The sequence below is a fragment of the Benincasa hispida genome, chromosome 12 (genome assembly GCF_009727055.1).
Source record: "Benincasa hispida cultivar B227 chromosome 12, ASM972705v1, whole genome shotgun sequence".
Taxonomy (NCBI): domain Eukaryota; kingdom Viridiplantae; phylum Streptophyta; class Magnoliopsida; order Cucurbitales; family Cucurbitaceae; genus Benincasa; species Benincasa hispida.
The window spans coordinates 40,613,858-40,624,922 of record NC_052360.1 but is presented as its reverse complement, the minus strand read 5'-3'; positions in this window follow the sequence as shown (position 1 = coordinate 40,624,922).

Genomic DNA, 11,065 nt, shown 5'->3' with positions numbered 1-11,065 from the left:
TTCCACATGGTGCGGTGGAACTGATCACCGAGGATGGCAGTCGAACATTTAAAGTTAATGGGCAACGGATAAAGGCATATTGCAGAGGAGATTTCCAGCTAGACACAGTCTCCGGAAAGTTGAAAAACCTGAACTATCCTTACTCAACTCTTGAACAACTCTTCGTCATTTTACTATTATCAGTATTTCACTTATTTCTTAAAAAGAAAAAAAAACTTGTTTTATTTTAAAATCATTTGACCCTCTCTTTGTCTGTTTACAAGGATTAAGGCACAGGATTGCGAAGAAGCAAATGATCTCACTCCATCACCGCAATCCACAGAAGCAAAGATCAATGCAAGGATGGATGCATCAATACACAATGCGGGCGACAGCGCAAAATTTGGGGGTGTACTCTTCCTTATCTTTATTTCAAATTTTGCGCTATCACATTGCATTTCTCTTTTCAAAGTCTTATCACCGCATCCTCCTTAATTACCGCAATCATTTGACAAATAGATAAATTTAGTAGTTCACCGCATGTTGTTTCTTTTCCAAGTATGATTTCAATGATGATAAATATACTTTTATCTTTCGTATACACTAGAGTCAACTTAGTCTTAAAATAGTCACCTCATGAAATATTTCTAAAAGTTAGGGGTTTGCTAGCTTTCTTTCAAACTCTCTTTACAAGCATTCTATGACCATCACATGACCTATTTTAACTTCTTTTGGCAATGAGGACATTGCCGCATTTTAAATTTAGGGGTGAGGTATTTATTTTCGACCTTGCTATATTCTCTAAAAAAAAAATACATTTTTGAGAATAACAACTCCACTGCCAATGCAATAAGAAACCCTTGTTGATAAGAGTTAAGTTGTGAAAGGCACTTACTCGTAGTTGGATGTCCGCATGACACACGTGGGGGCAAGCCAAAATGAAAGTAAGCCACCAGGATCAACACATAAATCAATGACCGCAACTCCACTACCAAATTGGTATGAGTTTAGTCTGAGAAAGAGTGCATTGCTCGTAATTGGATGTCCGCATACACACGTGGAGGCAAGCCAAAACGAAGGCAAGGCACTCGGATCAGTGCAAGGTCAGAAAAAAATAGCAATGAAGAAAATTTTTGTGCAAGGATAAAATCATTTGACACCCCGGAAGAAAATTTTCTTTTAAAATAAATCATGCGATGTTCCAGAATTTAGTAAAGTCCTTTTGAAAGTTAAGCTTGCATCCCTAAGTCTTAGAAATATTTTAAGAAGAGACTTGAATAAGACTTAAGAAAATTCTAGTATATAGGATTTGAATGAAGTATCCTTGAGAAATCTAGGGAAGAAAACTTTGTGGTTAACTTGCTAAAGGAATCTTTAGCTTATGCTTGAGGACAAGCATTGTTTAAATNTAAAGGAATCTTTAGCTTATGCTTGAGGACAAGCATTGTTTAAATTTGGGGGTGTGATAACGGGCAGAAATGCACGTTATCATAGTACTAAGTTCTTAAACAATGTTGGATTGCGTTGATGAAATATGTTAAATTGCGTCTATTAAGCATAAATTCTATATATTGCGATCGCACGCGTCCAACGCATTAGAGCAGTTGATCTTTATATTTTTGTGTAGAATATGTGTTAACACAATGCAGAGATTGCGATCATAGGAATACATTGGTCGAGCGCAACTTCACCGCAAGACTTTGCGTTGATCGTGCTCGCAAACATTCGCCCAAGAAGAATCACTGCAACTTGGTTGGCGCAACATGGTGGGCGCATCTAGGTGAAAGGATAATTAAGATCGATGGGATAGAAAGCTTACGGTAGTCAGATCCAAATTAAGTTGACAGCCGATAACAGTCACAAAGTACATTCAGCTTTATCGGTGACAATTATCCAACGCATCAGTCAGGAATTAAAGTTGTACCATTGATAACTTGTAGAAATACAAGTTATTTATACTATTTTATTTAGATATTGCGGCTAAAAGAAAGAAAAGTTGTGTCAAAAGTATAAAAATTGACTAAGAAATGCGAGAATTATAAATTATCGTCAATACCCCACTGACACCATTGTGATGGTAGAAATGAATGTTTCAGTTCTGTTTTGCAGGAAATCAAGTCACCGCATGCGTTCATGGCTCAAAGATAAAATGAACAACGCATCTACGTCGCATTGTGCCCATCAATTTCAACCGCATGCGATAAACAACACTACATGCTGGCAAATGATCGAAGATGTAAAGAGCAACGCAATTGCGGAGGATTCAGACGCGTGTACAGCTGTCAGTTATGCATTTCTGACGGGATTGATTGTGCAACAAAAGGAATATTCACTCCACCATTTTAGGAACTGCCTTAACAATAAAGTGGGGACCACAATGCAAAGAGTCAAAGCTTCGCCTATAAATAGCCGCTGCAATTCCATTGAAAAATATACTTGATACGGTAGACTTGAATACTGATCTGAGAGAGAGACTGGTTGAGCGATTCATCAGAGTCTATCCGGGAAGAATCAAGAGACAAGGTCGAGAGGTGAGTCTCCGGGCAAAGAATCCTTTAAATTCCCCCCATTGAAGCTCTGTACGAAGGTCACTTCTACCAGACGAGCAAGCCTGAAAGGGAAGCTCTTCTCTCCATCCATTCCACACGCCGGCAAGCATAACCTCCATCCAGATCTGTGTCAAGACGTTGACACTCTTCTGTATTCATTTCTATCTCTTTTTCATCACTTGTACTCATCTTCTTTACTCTATCATTCACACCATGTATCAAACGCTTAATCTTAGTATTAATTGTTATGATCATTGCCATTATCATCTCTCTGTCTATTTCTGTTCATCCATGATTTACTTTCTCCATGATGTCTTCTTAATTCCTTGGGTAATTAATAAGAATTAAGCAAGTAAATTAATCTATGTTAAGGAAATAATTATGTTTAGCTAAAGCATGCTAGACGGCATCTTTACTTGTGAGAGCAAAAGTGAAGATGCCATTCCGCCTATCGAGAGAGGGTTGGAAGAATGTGTTAACTAAAACGAGAAGTACTTCCAGAGATGGAAGCAACCTTGTGTTCATCATGTTCATCCCTGTTTCACCATAGAGATGTGGGAGTGCGGCCGATCACCGAGAGGTGTATGCCAAGGGAAAGTGGAACCTTAGTTACAGCTTTAACGCAATTAATAAACTTGCGATGTTTTTACTAATTATTCTTTCTATTTCTGATTCATACATAAAGACTTGCCATCACATACCACGATCCTTTGTATAACTTCACAATCAGTCTCGAACTCAGTATCATGTATCATGTATCTTGTATCTTGTATCATGTTAGCTTAGGATTTACCTTTTAACGCACTTTTACTTTTATCGCACTTTTATTTTATCAATGCAATTTATGTTTATCGCAATTTAAAATCATGTACAAACCAAATCTTTTATTAATTGTAAAACCGGTCGCATATATCACAAAAGTAACACATTAACAAAAACAATCTCTGTGTTCGACCTCGGATTATTCTGAGAAACTTACGTTGGAATTATACTTGGTTTCAGCACAAGGAAACTTGTGACACGCATTACTCTATCGTATACTACAAGCATATCATTAACAACGCATATTTAGAAGTAGTGTGCCTAAGTGATAACACAGCATGACACTCCATTTCTATTGTTATATCAGCAAGTTTATGGCAACATGAGCTTGTAGCACATTATCTATCATCACAGTGCATGCATAATAAGGAACTAAAATTACCATGTCAAGTTTATGGTGTCGTTGCTGGGGACATGGACTTGTTCATTCATTCACATTCATATTTGTCCACATGCTGCAAGATAAGATATAAAATTAAGTCATCACCCATCTGTACAACTGGGAGAGAGAAACCACCTTTCACCATGGAAACTCTATAAATACCAAGTGCATTCTTCAGAGAAGGGGTTAAGTAGTCGATTATTTCATCACGTTACAAGTTCACACCTTTGTCCATAGTTTTCTTCCATTTTTAAGGCGGACGCGATGAAGAAGGTGTGTCGATAGATCGTTCCGACAAGCTTGGGAAAGCACCGGAAGCTCCAAGAAAGAGAGAGGGCCGACGCCTGCAGAAGCGGGAACATTTGTAGATCAGAATAAAGATTCAGTGTAAAAAGCCTCGGTCAACAAGGAATTGCTACCAGGCTCTCTACCTTTATTTTCCATTATCATTTTGTACTCAACTCAGTTATAAGAATGGAATGTCTTTCTCTATATCTGTTAACTCTCTGTTATTTAAGCATGAGTAGCTAAATTAGTTGAATGGGTTGAGAAGTAGTTAGCTAGCATAACGAGGGAATCTTCATCTTTGCGATTATCTTGTTTATGTATGCTTCATTCGTCTATTAGAGATACTCGGAAGGGTAGTCTAAAGAAAGGATCTACACTTAGGAAGATCAGGTCAAAATCTAGGTTTTGAAGAACTAGATTAGAATGCATAAATGGGAGATAGGCGCTTAGGAATAAGCACTATTTGTTATTAACGCATCGTATGCATCTTAGCAATAAGGTATGATTGTATGCGGTCACCTTGCTTTCATGCATTTTGCATTAACGCATAGGACAAGAGTAGAGACTCAAGGATAAGCTCTATGGACATTCTGCATTTAACACATGTGTCCTAAACTTAGGAGCATTGCATTTACATTGGGAAATGACTTGCTATGCATGGTTGTAACATGATCGCAAGGTTTGACGCATTCCCGAGTAACGCTAGGTAAAGATCTTCTCAATCCGTTCATCGCATACCCATAGCATCTATCAACGCAACTATCTTTCTCAAATTTGCCACCTTTATTTACTTCTTTTTCATCAACGCAACAACACACCCACACTTTATTTATTTACTTGGTTACCACAAAGCTTTCATAAACATTACCAACGCAACTATTTTCACAAGTCCCTGTGTTCGACTCTGGACTTACCAGGAAACTCAGGGGAATTTACACTTGAATTCCACTGAGGAAACTTGAGTGCACAATGCAATCCATCAATGCATATCATCCATATTTCCATTCATAAAAATAATGCATCAACCTCCATTCGGAAAGTGTTTGATGGTTCAAGATCAAGGTGAATAGGGGAAATAGTTCATAGTACGTAGGTGAAGGATATGTGTCAACGTATCCTGTGGTCTCTTTCGTTGGTTTGGACCGTGAGATTCCTATGTTACGTCTATTTGTCGTCTTTAAATCGGCCTTGCTAGTCATTTAATGACGGCTATCCCCTTGGAGGATTGTAACATGGGATTCGAAACAATTCAAACTCCAGAAATTGATAGGATTTCTTAGGTCATTTTCCAACCTTGACTTTCCAATTCGGTAGCATCATTGGGGCCGATCTCTAAAGTCTAAAAATGGAGGGTTACATTTACATAATTACTAAAGTGTTAGTAAGTTCTGATAAAAAACGGTAGCTAAATGACTATTAGAATATGAGTTATTCTGGAGATAGTATTTAGTCAAGAATATCTTGCTTTAGTGAATGAGTATTTGACTGCCCCTTGATAGCACTTATTCTGACTCATTATAGTATCGTTGCAAAAATAATGAAATTTTGGGTACATTATTACTTTGCTAAAACATGATTGGGTTTAAAAGCAATTCACTAATAAAGAAATTTGCTTATATTCTTAGAATGACTAGTTCATTGGTACAATTGTTAGCTTCGGATAAATTAACTAGGGATAATTATGCTACATGGAAATTAAATTTCAACACAATACTGGTGATAGAAGATTTAAGGTTCTTTTTGACAGATGAGTGTCCTCCCATCCCTAGCTCAAATGTAAACTGAACTGTTCAGGAAGCATACGACAAATGGACGAAGGCAAATGAGAAAGCCCGTGCCTATATTCTTGCCAGTATATCTGATATCTTGGCTAAAAAACATAAAAACATATATACTGCCAAAGAGATTATGGAATCTCTACATGGAATGTTTGGACAACCGTCCTTCTTCTTGAGGCATGATGCTATCAAATATATTTACAACTACTGAATGAAAGAAGAGGCCTCTATTAGAGAACATGTCCTGGACATGATAATCCATTTCAATGTGGCAGAGGTAAACAGAGCTGTCGTAGATGAGAGAAGTCAAGTCGGTTTTATTCTAGAGTCTCTTCTAAAAAGCTTCTTGCAATTTTGCACCAACGCGTTAATGAACAAGATAGAATATAACTTGACTACACTTCTCAATGAGCTACAGGCTTTTCAGTCCATTTTGAGAACAAAAGGACAAGAAGCGGAGGTAAATGTTGTCGCTGCTGAGAAAAAAGGATCGTCCTCTAAAAAACAGGTCTTGTTGCTTCTTCTTCTAAGAATAAGAGTATTCCTAAAAAGAAGAACAAGGGGAAAGGGAAAAATAAAACTTCTACTGGTCGCAAAGGCAAGGCCAAAGCTGCAAACAAAGGAAAATGTTTCTACTATAGTGAAGACGGACACTGGAAGAGAAACTGCCCACAATACCTTGTAGAGAAAAAAGCGGAGAAAGTAAAACAAGGAAACTAGTTCCTGAGGATTGCTTGCAATGAGATAATGCTCCAAGTTGTGAACATAGGAGAATATCTCAGAAAGACCAGCGGGAGATTTTGGAGTTGCTGACAAAAGATGAATATGGTTACTTTTATTAATGTAATAAAAGTTGTTTTATCTTTTGTAAAAGACATGTTGTATACAATCTTTTGTTATAAATGAAATGTTCATTAGCAAAAGTTACATTTTATATTTGTTCTACTATAAAGCAGCTTCTGATAAAATCGACCAAAGTTCAAGGCCATTTCAAATATTTAGATATTTAAAACGACTGAAAAATAATAACGTAAAAGATGTATTCCGGTACTTATCTTTGGTAATTAAGATGATTGTCAAATCATGTCTTAATGAGATTAAGAAGGTTAAAAGTGGTCATCTAAATAAGTTAAAAGAAAAATATTTTACCTCTGTGTATCTTATCTTGAAGATAAGATGATCAAAAGAACCAAAGAACCCTTAAAAGCTTATACATTCAGATCTTTATGGTTGGTGAATGTTAAAGCATAAGAAAGGATATGAATATTTTAGTAGTTATACTAAAGTACATTTGTATTTACCTAAGTTGTAAGTTTAGAACACTTGAAAGGTTCAAGGTGTATAAAAACTATTAAGTCAAATAAGCAAAACACTTCGATTAGATCGAAGTAGAGTGTACAGAAAATCAGAGATTTCCAGGGCTATTTTGATAGAACGTGAAATCTAGTGACAATTCTCTACATCTAGTTGCCTTAATCATTTTGAACGTCATTCCATTTTAAAGTGTTTCGGAAACTCCATATAAGATACGAAGAGTTCATAAAAGTTGTTTATGATATGTAAAAAATCTGAAATGGAAGGCATATATGTTAACGTCGAAACCTTAAATATTGGAATATCGTTCAGATGACATGCCTATTTGTAGGTAGCCCAAAAGTAGTATACTTTTCATGTAAAAGAAAATCAAGTGTTTGTGTTGACAAATGCTAAATTTTTCCTAGAAAAGTATACAAGATCACCATGTATTATTTAGTTTCCATAAAAGCAAAGTGTATATCAATAAAGAGTTATTGATTAAAGCTGATACTATAACAAAAGTTGTTTGGACAAGTCAGATGCATCTTACACAAAGAGTTGAAGCTACCTCGATGTAGTGGAAGGAATTTATGACAGCCTAGCCATAATTTGGGTTTAGTGGAAACTCAAGTCATCCAGTCTTGGTGGCAGGATCGAGAAACAAGAAGTTGCGGAAATAAGATGCATTCTCTATATTGTTTTGACTCGAAGTCCACTGTATACTAATATATTTACAAAGATCCTCTCGACTAAAGTATTTGAGCATTACTTAGTGAGACTAGGACTACGGGTTATATAACCTAGGGCAAGTGGGAGGAAAACCCATGGGTATGTGATACATAAGGATGGGTGTGTGATACCTAAAGGCAAACCATGGGTATGTGATGCACTAGTTTATTGTATTTCTCTATAAAACTCAAAAACTCAAATGTATTTATATATATGTTACCACTGGAGTTTTAGTCCAAGCGGGATTTTGTTGGGTTTTATGTCCCAAAACTCATGGTTTGTATACAATAAAATCATTCTATAAATCAATAAAGTTGTTATTGAAGTTTGATTCAATAAAATTATATTGAATATATGAATTGTTTATTTCCTTTTAGAAATAAATCCAATAAACTAAAAGATTCATGACTATTACATGAGTACTTGAACTTTATGTGGAGACATAAAAGTGGATCAGGTTTGAGTAAATAGTCTAAATGATCTATAGTATATGAATAAGGTTGGGTGTCTTATTCTAGTAACACTATCGGATGCGGCCCACTCTATAGTTGTTACAAGAAGTTGTAAAGTGCTACAAACGAAGTGATCTTGATTCATTCATATGGTGACATGAGGAGTGAGGGTGTCCTATGCAATGAGGTTGCATAAGATCGGACCAAGAAATAAGTCACTCTTACTTAACGTTATTTACTGTTTAAGACCGACTATTTCAAAACGATGACCTAGGTAACTTAAACCTTAATCCTGAGCTAATTATGAACCCCTGTTTATTTGGGATTATCCTTAGATTTGTATAGGTGAGGGTTGGCTCAACAACGCCAGCTCAATAAGCCTCCCATTTTAGGGGTAAGACCGAGTAGATAGCTGGGGACATAAAGTGCAAGATGGAATTCACTTCTACCCGCTTTCAGGGATAGTAGAGAGGTTGTTCCCTTAAGTGCTGACTTCAAGTCTTGAAACAATGGAGCCACACCCTCTCATTGGCTCAAGAGGGAACTCGAATTTAGTGATTGGATCACAAACCAATTATTCATTAGAGGATCAGGGGACTTAAGGGAACAAGAGGTAATCTCGGGGTAAAACAGTTTTTTGACCCAGCCGTTATTATGAAACAACCTGTAAAGAGTTAACTTACTAATCATGGTTATAGCGAGTGGACACAATATATCTACAATAAGGGGAGTGCAACTACTGGGCTTTAATGAAGTGACCTGGTAGTTAACGAATAGGGGTTAATTCGGTGTAAAGAGTTTATCCAATTAATCTCGGATCATTGGAGCTCATGATCTGTAAGTCCATTAGGTCCCCTACTAGCTCACAAATGGATAAATCTTAGAATAGCATGATAAGTTGATTTGAAACATTCAAATTCGAATTAAGGGAATTAGTACTTATATGTGATATAAATTGCACGTTTAATTTTGAATTAAAAAACAATTGGAGAATTTATTAATATTTAAATTATAAATATTAATTTCATGAATAGGTATTCTTGTTAGTGGAATTGGTGATCAATTAATTAATATTTGATATTAAATTAATTGAAATTAATATTAATTATTAATTTATTAAAAAATTATTTTTGAATTAATTTTTATAAAATTAATAAATTTTTAGTTTTATAAAATTAAAAAACTGAAAATGATATTTTATTTTGAAAATGGATTCAAAATTAATAAAAAAAAAATGGAAAAATTGAAAAATGGAAAAACCCACCAAAAGTGGGATTTTTCCACTTTCTAACCAAGCACTTTATTCACTTCTCACTACCAAAATTGGAGTTGAAGCTGGCAGAATTTGATGCAATTGGATTGCATGATATTCCAAGATATATCACATAAGCTTCAGTTGAAAGACTCCCATACAATTTTGCTGAATTGTTGAGTTTTGAAGGTTGAAGAAGTTGTTCTTCAACAAGCTAAAAAACCAGAAAACCTCACCTCCAATTCCCTAAGTTCAAGCTTGTTTTGAGTCCCACAACTGAATCTAAGGCTCGTAGAGAATAGTAGGGAAGCTTAAATGGTGGTCCATAGTAAGAATTAGTGAAGATTGCAGCTGAATATCGTGTTTGAAGAGGATCTTCAAATGTATGTGTTGAAACCCTCTTAATTCTCTATGAACATGTTGATTTTGATGTCAAAATTAAGGAATTAGAATGCTTAATGATCATGTTTTCTTCCACTGCATGTTTCTGTATTTCAACAAATAAAACATTAAAAAATGTGAGTTTAAAGCTCAGTGAGTGATATAATTTATAAGAAAATAAGTTTTATTTGAAAATTCATTTTTGGAAAACAAATTCCACAATCAAGCATCATAGCACATAAACATATAATCTTCCCAGCCTAGTAACTAGCTCCTCCTAGCATGATCACGTGTTTTGCAAGTTATTCCATTTATTTCCAATATGCAAGTTGAGGAAACAATTCATAAGTTCGAGGAAACAATTCCAGTACTCACATAGCTTGCCGAATGTGCACATGTCAACAATATCCCGTTAGTCATGCTTGAGACATGCTAACAATTTTTTTAGTGTACAATCTAACAATTTCCCACCAATGGTAACAATTTTCCACGCAAACAATGAGAGTTAAAGAACTCATTAAAGTTGTTTAAGTCGTACTCAGTTCCCCTATCACTACAAAGTCTTTTAACCTTTATATTAAACTGATTTTCTGCTTCAATTATAAACAATTTGAAGACATCAAATGCATGACTTTTGTTTTTAGGCAAATATACAAAAGTAAGATCAAAGCAATCATCAATAAAGGTTATAAAATATCTTTTACTATTCCTAGTCAAGATGCCATCAAATTCACATAAATCAGAATGAATTAAATCTAGGGCTCAAAAATCCTAAGTACAGATTTATGCGGAGTTTTAGTAATCTTAGTCTAACTACTCACATTTATCAAATTCATTCATGGATAACTTAGGTATCATTTCCAGCCTAATCATATTATTAATTAATTACTTATTAACATGACAAATTCTAGCATGCCAAACATTCATAGAACACAGCATATACACAGAAGATTTCATTTTATTAATGTCTAAATTTAATTTGAAAATTCCCTCGGTTGCATACCCCTTCCCTATGAATACATTATTTTTGGTAAGGGTATATAAATCTACCCCTATGGTTTGAGTAAATCTGGCCTCGTTGAGGAGATAGTCCGAGACCAAGTTCTTTCTTATCTCTGGAGTGTGTAGGACATTCTTCAACATGAGGGTCTTCCTGG